The sequence below is a fragment of the Hibiscus syriacus genome, unplaced genomic scaffold, assembly GCF_006381635.1.
Source record: "Hibiscus syriacus cultivar Baekdansim isolate YM2019G1 unplaced genomic scaffold, ASM638163v2 tig00112738_pilon, whole genome shotgun sequence".
NCBI classification, from domain to species: domain Eukaryota; kingdom Viridiplantae; phylum Streptophyta; class Magnoliopsida; order Malvales; family Malvaceae; genus Hibiscus; species Hibiscus syriacus.
This window is the reverse complement of record NW_024063392.1, coordinates 8563027-8573846: the sequence shown is the minus strand read 5'-3', so window position 1 is coordinate 8573846 and position 10820 is coordinate 8563027. Positions and strand designations below refer to the sequence as shown.

At 37.5% G+C, this 10820-nt stretch overlaps 3 pseudogenes; 1 reads left to right on the top strand and 2 right to left on the bottom strand.

The window, feature by feature from the left end:
* The first annotated feature begins 254 nt into the window (after positions 1-254).
* Positions 255-1292, top strand: LOC120182844 (annotated as a pseudogene).
* Positions 1293-1375: 83 nt separating this feature from the next.
* On the bottom strand, positions 1376-8411 carry LOC120183101 (annotated as a pseudogene).
* LOC120182784 lies at positions 8216-10651 on the bottom strand (annotated as a pseudogene).
* Between the last annotated feature and the right edge of the window lie 169 nt (positions 10652-10820).

The following is a 10820-nucleotide window of genomic DNA, read 5'->3' as shown; positions in this document are numbered from 1 at the left end:
GGACTAAGACATGGAGAATGCCGTAGGAATTATTGTTTGTCGATTTATGTAAGAAACATCTGAGATAGAATTCTACTTCATAATTAACTTTTAATTTTCACTATATACTACCAACTCAGGGAAAGGAGCCAATAGTAAGGCATCAAAATAGTAGACAATGGTGGGAGATGGACGTGGAAATTCACTTTCAAACAAATCGTCTACTCCATGCTGTTGACCCAGTGGGGCTTTAGTGATTAATCTTCTATAATAAATTTGAACAAATCCGTCGTCGATGAAAAGCTGTTTTCTCCTATATATAAGAGCTTTTCACAAATACCCCAAGCATCAAAGAAAAAGTTTTGCATTTAATTTCAGTAACCATAGTAAGATCATAGATGGCATTAACTCCAGCAAGGCCACTGGCTTTTTTCTGCTCAATGATTCTGTTGCTAGTTGTTAATGTTGATGCTGGTGGAATTGTTATTTACTGGGGTCAAAAAGGAAATGAGGGTAACTTGGCGGATACTTGTGCCACAGGTAACTATGCTTTTGTTAACATAGCTTTTCTTCCGACATTCGGCAATGGTCAGACTCCGATGATCAAGCTTGCCTGTCACTGCGATCCCTACAGCAACGGCTGCACTGGTTTAAGTTCCGACATTAAATCCTGCCAAGCAGAAGGCATTAAGGTAATGCTTTCAATCGGAGGAGGTGCAGGAAGCTACTACCTTAACTCAGCTGAAGATGCAAGGCAGGTGGCTATTTATCTTTGGAACAACTTCTAGGGGGAACATCGTCTTCTCAACCACTAGGTGATGCCGTCTTAGATGGAATTGACTTCGATATCGAAGGAACGAACCAACATTGGGGTGACCTTGCAAAGTACCTTTCAGGATACAGCAAAAGCGGTATGAAATTGTATTTAACCGCTGCTCCTCAATGCCCTTTCCCTGATGCTTGGGTAGGGGGTGCCCTGAAAACTGGTCTATTTAACTATGTTTGGGTTCAATTCTATAACAATCCACCTTGCCAATTCACATCTGGAAGCATTGGAAATCTAGAAGGAAGCAATGGACCAGACATTCCTGCAACTAAAATTTTCTTAGGACTTCCGGCAGCCCCAACAGCTGCCGGAAGTGGGTTCATTCTAGTAGCCGGTCTTACCTCAAAAGTGCTCCCTGCTATCAAAGGTTCTGTCAAGTATGGAGGTGTGATGCTGCGGTCGAAGTACTATGATGACCAAACTGGATACAGTACTTCCATCAAAGGCGAAGTTTAAATTTCATTTTGTATGTCAAATCTTGTAACTGTGCTATTAATTTTATGGAATAATAATTTTTATATTAACAGAACATGAATTAGGTTACTCGTGAAAGAATAAAACTGAAAGTACATCGAAGATAGAATTTAAAATTGAAGGGTAGAGTAAAACTATATTAGTATACAGTTTGAGCCATTCATGAGCATCAATGACCAGAAGTATGCCGTTAGCTACATACACTAATACTCGCATGTAATGAGCTTAAAACTTCTAATAAAATAAAAGCACTACAAAAAAACGGGGCTAACTTATCAAAAGGTTCACATGATTTGTCTAAGAATGTGGTATCTGATTCTTTTAAAATATCCAAATTTTTGCAAAACATAAATGAAAATAACTTGATGTTAATATGGTTGAATTTGAGTTTTCAATATCTTCTGCAAGGGGTTTCACATGCTTCCCCAATGCTTTTTGATGGTGTTTATGCCTTATCCTCTCTAGTTTATCCTTACTTTTTTGCTTCCTTGTCTCTTTCTGCCGGTTCCGGAGATTTCTCTCTCTGTCAAGAGCACCTTGCCACACAATCTCACCGGTCAATGGCCATAGCCATCTTCTTTTTGGGTGGTCGGAACCTGCTTCCTTGGCTAAATCCTCGTCCATTGTCTTTAAGGTGTTGAATGAAAACCATTTGATCCACATTTTACCCCTATGACCCTTAAACTTGTGGTATTCTTGCATCACTCCGGTTTCAGGATTCACATATACAATCTGACGTGCACTGTATGCCCAAACATTTATAAGCAGCTCAAGCACCCGTAAGTAGCAATGTTTGTCCTGTAGAACACAATCACCAAATTGAAAACAGCGTTTGGCTATTTATATAGGCCGGGACCGACTTCATATAGTTCGATGAACAAGTTACTCCCTACTCATTTGATATTTAACTTTCATAATAATAATGCACTTTATAGTTTACCTTTGAGAAACTGAGATAACAGTAACCACTTAGATGGTGCTCATCATGCATTTGTGCATCTAATGCATCCGCAAACATCCTGCAAAATGCAAATCAGACATCAAAATGTGTACAAATCAACATGGTTTCAACTGTCCATGCAGAGAAGTCATTAACAGCTCTAACCTTGAAAACATTACGAACTCTAAGGACTTTGTTGGCAAAGCCCAACTCTGCATGACAGACCATGTGCCTCCGCCTTCAGGCATGGGAGGCAAAGAGTTCAAATCATACTGTAAACCATACATCCTTTTAATAGTCTCAGGGAATAAAAACCTGTGAAGAAATGATAAAAAAGTTAAGTAAATATACCAAGGCATTTTCTTTTTTCAGAATTTCATGCTTTTGCGGCTGAAATAATTGATCAACCTCACAGCTCTTACTTGCAATTTCCAGCATTTATAGCATCACAAAATGACCAAAAGTCCCTCTGCATGCTGTTTCTCGGATCCATGTCCATCAGGACCCAAAAGTATAGTGTGTCACCATACTTTTGCTTCTCGATAGCATCTAACAATGAAGCTTGAGCAACTTTAGACAAGGATGCCTGTTTTTGTCCCACAATTATGAGTAAAAAGGACAGATAAAAGATCAAGATATATTTCATTGAAGGTGTTGCTAAGCCAAATGACATGATTCTCACCAATTAATTCAGAAACAAAAAGGACACATACATAGAGACAAAATCATAAAGAAGAGAGGGGTTGGACATTTTCCTTTACCTTCCGAGCTGTTGCTCTCCATGACTGAAACCCTATCCAGGCATTCCTGTGTAGACGGTCAATCGGGTTAGCAATAGCAAAGAAGGCACCATATTCACCAAGAGTGTCTAGGTAGTATGGGTTGTTAAGAAGTTGCAGACGAGAAGGTCCATCAACATCATCCATCCCTGGTCTTCGACCTTTGGTGGACTGGAACATCCATTGTACCTACCTTTTAAGTGCCAATCGAAATTATGAATTACAGCACATTCATGCTTTATACAACTTCAGTTGCTTGAAGGAGAAATGGGTATCCAATTGTTTAAAAATGAATTCTAAAGAAATTCTTGATTTCATTTTAAGTAAACCAATAAGTGGAACAAAAGAAGAATGCAAACCCATATAATTCTTTTACCAGCTTACCAATCCAAATCCACGATAAAGAGAATTTTGGTGCAGGAAAGGCCATGTTCCTTCCCCAAAATAAGGTTCATATATACATAATGGTTGGCCAATCCTTTCGAGCTCCCTTTCATCCCTTCATGCAAGTCATTCCTCATATGGTCAGCCCTCTCGCATTTCGATATACATTCTCCCAGGTGCCACAAGGTTGATCTGTTCTGTCTTTCAACCACAAGACATTTGAAAGAGCATGAATCTTCATTAAAGAACAATGTAAATAAGGACAGCTGAAATTGTTCAACTAAACTTTTGGGTAACATACTATTTCCCAGAACAATTCTTACCTCTTGCTCCTTCCTCCTTTTGGCATTGAGAACATGCATCTTTTTTTCTTCCTCCCAAATATCATATGAAAAGGAATCATCCAAGGCAATTAATGAACCAAACTTCTCCCTTCAAGAATGGTTCCGTTGTTCCTCTAAAGTGTTAAAAAATTTGCAACTGTCTTTGAAAGTATAGTTTAGAAAATCCTCAAACAGGTTCCACTTCCATTTTTCTTTCAACTTTGAAGGAAGTTCTGCAACAACCTTAGGAGGTGCAACTTCGGATGGAAGCTTGAGAACATCTTCCAGTAGAAAGGCATATCCTTCAACAGTTTCCTGAACCATCAAGTTTTTAACAGTTCCTCTCCCAATCGAAGCAATATTGTGTGCAAATGGAGACAATTTTCCATTTGATGTCACTTGCAAAATGATTTGAGTCAAAACTCTAATATTCTCCTTCGGAAAAATAAAGCCGTTTAACCTGTCATCAACCTAATTGCTATTGCCAAGTCAGTAGTTTGTTTGCCTAAAGATCCCGAATATCCATGAACAGAAAAGAGTGACAGAGACTTACGTATTTCCTGATATTGGAGAGTTCTGGTGCTATGATTGGTTTCCCAAGGAACATGGCTTTCATCAAAATTTCTGGGAATGATGACTCCTCAAGGAAAGAGCCATATATCACAAGGTCAGTCATGCTAAGAACACTGTCAACATCTTCCTCGATGGCCACATGCTTCACCACACCACCAGGGTATCTCAAGTTAAGAGCAATTCCCTGGGGAAAATGATATATGTGAAATAGAGAAAAATAGTGAGAAGCTCTAAAACTATGTCCACATATGAATTTAACCACAACATCCGATAAACTATAAAGTGATTATGGACATACCTCAACAGCCATGCTGTAGTTGCCTGTTGAATCACTGCTTAAAACAATAATTTTCGGATGGGAATTTGAATTATTGTCAAATGAAAAGTCAGCAAAGAGAGGCAGTAAAGCTTGCAAAATAAGGGCATGCTCCAACCACAAGCCTCTGTACATAAATTGACTTCCAACAATTGCAATGAGTACTTCATCAGGTCCATAACCCATCTTCTTAAGCTGTTTACCTTTGTACAAATTCATTGCATTCTCTCCTTTCCATACTGCAGTGGGAGAACCGGGAATGACATAATAATTTCCAGAATCAAATGTAGAATAGATCTGCGGAAGGTAGGGTAACAAATCAAATCACAAGAAGCAAAAACAAGTTATATGGCAATCTTAGAAGCACAGGTGAAACTACGTGCACTAGGCATTGAAAGTAAAAACTGGGTCAAAAGAAATCATTTACTCAGATATTTTCTAATAAAATAGGAGCAATATTACTTTAGTTGCATGCATTTGTCCCATTGTTCAGACCTTAATGGCAACAGATAACACCTATACCATCACTACTTTTAGTTATTAGCATGTTAACGATGAACCGGTGATGAAATGATTTTCAAAGAAATATTACCGGAAGGGCATAGTCTGGTAAGACGACAACAGTAGCATGACTGAAAACCTTTTTCCAATCATTCACAAGCTCAATCTACCCACTTGAAGTGTATTCTCTAGAACGTACAGCAAGCACTCTTTCATGGATTGTCCATATGAGCGGAATAGATTTGAAAGGTTCCTGCATAAAACTATCACAAGTAAACTCATTCTTGTTAATTGACTCAGACAAGTAACAGATCCGGCGAAATTTTCAAACGTACATGGTAAAAGATCAAATAAAACGAATTAATAATGTCTTCATCATGTATGATAAAGTAATCTTAAACTTCTGAAAGCAATAGGTACAGAGTATTTACATATGAAAAATTATAATATCTTACCTAGAAAATACACTCTTTGCCTTAAGAGAACTAAGAAGTATGCCATCATAGCTGCAAAAAAATATATATCACAATTATATACCCATAAGAACAAAATTCTATACAGGAAAAACTCAATCATTAAGGAAGAAAAGGATGTCTTATCCTGAATAAAAGCAAAAAAAAAAACTCCACAATCACTTGATCAAATTTCTTAATATAATTAAGAACTAAAATACAAAACTGATACATATAAATAATTCAGCAATTGGGTATAGATGAAGACCTTCAATTAAACGACAACAGTAGCACGACTGAAAACCTTTTTCCAATCATTCACAAGCTCAATCTACCCACTTGAAGTGTATTCTCTAGAACGTACAGCAAGCACTCTTTCATGGATTGTCCATATGAGCGGAATAGAGTTGAAAGGTTCCTGCATAAAAACTATCACAAGTAAACTCATTCTTGTTAATTGACTCAGACAAGTAACAGATCCGGCGAAATTTTCAAACGTACATGGTAAAAGATCAAAATAAACGAATTAATAATGTCTTCATCATGTATGCTAAAGTAATCTTAAACTTCTGAAAGCAATAGGTACAGAGTATTACATAGAAAAAATTATAATATTACCTAGAAAATACACTCTTGCCTTAGAGAACTAAGAAGTATGCCATCATAGCTGCAAAAAAATATATATCACAATTATATACCATAAGAACAAAATTCTATACAGGAAAAAACTCAATCATTAAGGAAGAAAAGGATGTCTTATCCTGAATCAAAGCAAAAAAAAACTCCACAATCACTTGATCAAATTTCTTAATATAATTAAGAACTAAATACAAAACTGATACATATAAATAATTCAGCAATTGGGTATAAGATGAAGACCTTCAATTAAAGTTATTCAAATAAAGTATCAATCTAAAGTGGAATTTCTGGAGATTACAAACGAAGGCACATACTTCAGCCAATCAACAGCAATCTTATTCGATCCGACTTTAAGAATAGTGACTGAAACTCTGATGCTTTGCCAAACACTGCGCACAGGACCATCTTCAAGGGAGTAGACCTTCCAAGAAATTAATGTAAACACATGAAGCTAAGATGAACCGTTAACTTCATCTTCAAAGAGTTTGTAGTCATATTCAATTCTATCACTCCAGACATTTCCAGAAAATATAAGCACAGTTTTCAGCTGAAAAGACAGTTAAAGTTTTCTTGACTCAGCAGCAGAATTCCATATGTATGTGTGTTATATATATCAACTCGCAAATGATTTAACTGTCCAGAAGTGAATGTCATTTACCTGAAGTTCATAACCAATCTCTCAATGCAGTTGCAATTGTCACCATTAGCAACTGTTGTGGGTCAACCAGTAGATCAGGAAAGACCTTCAAGCATAGAATTTGAAGTGGACAAAAAAAAGAACTCTTAATAAAGAATGCAGCAGAAGATCACACAACAAAAACTGATTGAATTAAAAAAAAAAAGAGACAACTTTCACTAACCAGTGCAAGCTGAGGTTTCTATATTGGAAACGGTGTTGACTCGGTTGAAACCAGATGGAGAGTCCAAATTGAGTTGCTTATTTGCTCTCTGGAATTTCTCTAAAAGATTAGTCGGTTCCAATCTGATATCTTCACCGAAATCTAGCCCACCCATCTCTTTCAAAGACCTCAATTCTCCAAATACAAACCTTTATCATCCAAGAAGGAATCTTGAGATTGTCCATCACTGAACCAGGCAAAAACATTGGAAGAACACCACAAAGAAAAGGAAACAGAAACGGTGCAAGCCATTGGAGATAATCTAGCTTCTTGAAAAGAAAAAGACGAGAAAGTCTCGATCTGGGTCGGGTGGGGAAGGGTTTCCTTCGTTCCTACTAGCGGCTCTCTTCAACGAGATCCGTTTTCCAGGCAACCCATTTACATTGTCATTTAAGAAGGGAAGCTCAGTCTAAAATAGGAAACAGAGCAGAGAGTAGAAGTGAAAGAGGAAGCTTGTGAGTAAAACGAGCTATAGCAACAGTAGCATTCAGATGGATTCAATGGTCGTTTGTCAAAGATTAACAGAGTTGGCATACACAATAATTGACGCAAAGCAATTTGTACCAAGAGCGATAGAATTTGGGTGAGAGCTGTAATCTCTTACTACTTCCCTTTATTTCAGCCTGCTGTGTCTGTCTTGGCCTTACTTAGATAATTAACAAGGATTTTTTTAAAAATATATTTTAGTTAAAGCATAATTTCTGATCAATAAAAATAAAACATTTACGTTGATTTTGCTTTTTTTGTTTATATAATTACTGAAAAAATAAATTGATTATTAACTTCAACTAAATCATAACTCCGGATTGTTATTAATGATACAAAACAGATTATCTATTTTCAACAATTGTTATTTTAGTCATATCTTTATCATATGAAATATCAATAAGTTGTGTTTATCCAACTGTTAGGATAATTGTCTTTCAAGCAATAGACCGGGCTTGACTCCCGGCAAACGCATTTCTTGTTTTGCTTCTCTAACTATTGCAATTATATCCTCAGGAATGCTATCAAAGAATAGTCCTTAGCTGAGCGACACAGATCTTCTACCATCATAACAGATTGTATTTGCGTAAATGTTATGTTGACAAAAATTGATTGATTCCCTCAGGTCTGGGAAATAAGTGTTATAGTGAACTTCAACAGAATATTGGACTTAATCCCTGATTGAACCCTATTAAATGAAAAAAATTGCTCCAGAAAATGACCATTCCCAGCTGCTATGGTCCATGTCATCTGCATTTTCATCTCATAATGATCGTTGTTTATCCGAAAGCTTAGAAGCGGATGGTTTCGAGAAGAAGATGATTCAACTGGATGCTCCATCCTTGGGGCTGCAATTGGTTGTGCAGAAAACAATCACATGGTCTTTCGGCTTTTTCATAATCTGCTCAGCGGGGATCGAGGGCATGATCATCAACCAACCAAAGGCCATGGTCTCGGAAGCGCTTGATCTTCTTCTCAAAGCCGAGGATATAATTATTATGAATTATGACATGCATCCCCTTGGTTTGCTGCACCCATGTCTTATTCTGAAGTATAATCCTCCTGTTGGAAATGCTGCCTGAGGAAGCAGGTAGAGATCCACCTGCAGAATATATTATCAATGTACAATCATCAGAAAACCGAATCTTACTGCCAGAAAATATATCACACGCCATCAATTACAAATACCAGAGAGAGAGTATCATAAAACAGCAAATCTCACAAACCCAGTCTTTACATTCCCAAACCAAAGCAACAGTTTGTCATGAACCAGAAATGCAAGTAGGACACATGCAAAAGATATTTCTAAAGGATATCAGATTGGATTAACCATACTGTTCCTTTAGCACTATATAAGCCAATTTCCCATGTTACAGATTGCCGAAAGATGCAACTACATGACTGAGAATTCATTTTAATATGAATACACTAAGTGCAGCACTAGTCAAAGGACATATATCAATTAGCAATGTTTTTCAAATTATGGCATGATGAACGAGTACATAATATTGTCCAAACTTTGAAGTGTCGGCCAGAATTCAGGAAAACATGCAAATATGGCAAAAAATTCGACTTGACAAAGAATACAAATGAGAACTATTAGGTACATATATGCTATAACTCCAAAATTGAAATGACAAGATGCATAAACATACCACTCCAGCAGTTTTTAGTAGAGCCCAGTTAAAAGCAGGCTGATCATTTCTTTGCTTTGGACCATAGCTGTGCTTGAAGTTCTTCAATCCATTTCTTCATTACTAGCTTTGCTCCATTGGTGGCACGCAGAAAAATCAACAACTACAAATATAAGGGCGACCCTTTTTCCCTGGAGGTGGCAAATCATGGGAATGGTTCAATGGCTTCACCTGATCAACCAAAGAGAAGAAGAAAGAATCAACTTTATGAGAAAGAAGCAGTATCAGCAAAATATTTCCAGTGCATAGCAGCCTAGGCCCTAGAGTCCAGGGCAATGGGTTGACTAAGGTCAATTACAACATATTTTCACTTGCATTCATAGCTTAACAATCATGGCGACGGTAGAACTGCTAAAGATAAGCCAAAGTTAATTAATTTCTCATGATCAAGTGGAGTGTCTTAATCTTAATGAATATTTTGGCTATTCTTGCATTGCAAACACATCATAGCACTGTTTTGGTCTACACTTCCAAGTTCCAAGTACGAAACTAAGCAATTTTAAAAGTAAAACAGGCTGAAAAACTATTGTAGCAAAGTTAGCATACATACTGCAGTCATGTCATCGGTGAAGTAACATCATGGTTTCCTTCCATATAAGGGAAGGGATCCCCAACCACACCATATCAACATCATTATACATAACATTGTAGCCGAGCTCCAAGATTTGCAACAAATGCCGAGGCCTCCTGGCAGTAAAATTGAAGAATCCCTAAATCAAAGCACCCAATAAGCATCAATTGAAAATGCGAACAAGTAAGAAAGAGATGAAATTTCAAAAAACAACCCAAAAACGGGATTGAACCTGAGCCAAATTTATGGGCGGATTGTGAATCAAGAGCTGGCGGTATTAGGACGGCATGGCCAGGCCATTTTTCATTAACCTTGTCGAGAGTAGCATAATCCTCAGCTATGACAAGGACTTTCTCTTGGTGCTTCTGTCTGGTGATACTAATCAGCCAATTGTTGAGAAAAGGCAAGTAAGGATGACTCAGCGCAGACAATTATGGTGCCGTTTTTGGCGACGAAAGAAGCTGCTTCGGCCAAAGAGTAGTGCCGCCATTTGAAAATAGGAGAAGAGGGCATTTAGAGTTGGAGAATATGGATTGGGGGATACCTGACCAGGGCGCGAACACTCCGAGGATTACCATAAGCGAGAGGAGAATAATTATGCCCGTTGGACTGAAGATCGAAATGGGTCTTTGCGAGGTTGATGAAGAACGTGGGGAGATCGGGTAGCCGTTTGAGAATGGATTCTGGATAGGTCGTTGGTGCAAGAACGACGACATTGTTGCTGGTAATACTAAATATGGTACAAACGAGCTTGTTTATGGAGATTTGAACCAACAAAACAATGGGGTGGCGAATTTGGGATTAAGGAAACGTGTTTTGAGATCGGATCTGTAAGCGACGATTCAGGACTGTATTGGTTTAGGATGCTTTTGTTCTCATAATATAAAATTATCAGTATGAATAAAAGATTATCAGAGAATAGGATTATGGGAATGTTATATTGTGTTTGATTGGTTTAGCAGGAATGTAAGATTACAATGTTTG